This window comes from Dama dama, chromosome 10 (assembly GCF_033118175.1).
Source record: "Dama dama isolate Ldn47 chromosome 10, ASM3311817v1, whole genome shotgun sequence".
NCBI lineage: Eukaryota > Metazoa > Chordata > Mammalia > Artiodactyla > Cervidae > Dama > Dama dama.
In genome coordinates, this window is record NC_083690.1 from 2,492,254 (window position 1) to 2,493,334 (window position 1,081).

A 1,081-nucleotide genomic window follows, 5' to 3' on the forward strand; every position below is an offset into this window, starting at 1 on the left:
CTATTGGAATAAAATTCACAATATTATCTTGTTGTCCTTTCAGTGTCTATAGGATCTGTAGTGATGTCCCCCTTTTTCTTCTTGATGTTGTAATTTGTTTTTTGTCTCCTTTTTTGCTTGTTCATTGTGGCTAGAAGTTTATCCCTTTTACTGATACATTTTTTAACTTTTTTAAAAGCAAAGATACTAACTCACTTCTTTTCAAAAATGTTTATTATTTTTGACTGCACTGGTCTTTGTTTCTGTGCGTGGACTTTCTCTAGTTTCTGTTGGGGGTACTCTTTGATTGTGGTGCTTGGGCTTCTCAATGCAGTGGCTTCTCTCGTTGCGGAGCCCAGGCTTTAGGGCACATGGGCTCCGTAGCTGTTGCACAAGGGCTTAGTTAGTCCATGGCATGTGGAATATTCCAGGACCAGGGATCGAACCTGTGTTCCCTACACTGGCAGGTGGATTCTTAACCACTGGACCACCAGGTAAGTCTCCTTTTACTGATATTTTCAAAGAACCAGAGTGGGTTTCAGTGATTTTGTTGTCTAATGTTTGGTCCTGAAAGGGTTTTTGTTTTATGCAAAGGTCTTTGTTGGGAGTCCCCATGAATCAGGAGTAGGTGCCTCTTCCACACAGCCTGGGGTGCACTGTTCTGCCTTTCACCTTCTCCTCTTGTACTGAATTATATTTTGTGTGTGTGAGTTCAGATACAAAATTTGATTTTTTTTCCTCCAGCATTTTTACATGGTTTGAACCAAAGGGTTTTTGCAGTAGACCAACTCACTGCAGTGAGATTTTAAAGGGACAACTTTTAGGTTAGAAAAAAGATAATAAGAGAGATAGTGGGCCTCAACCTGGAAGCTAGCAAAAGAAGACAAGAAAGAGGGAATTGCCTGGCAGTCCAGTGGTTAGGACTGTGCTATCACCGCCAAGAGCCTGAGTTTGATCCCTGGTCTGTTGTTGTTGTTCAGTCGATCCGTCGTGTCCGACTTTTTGCGAACCCATGAACTGCAGCACGCCAGGCTTCCCTGTCCTCACCATCTCCCAGAGCTTGTTCAAAGCTTGTTCCGTTGAGTCAGTGATGCCAGCCAAC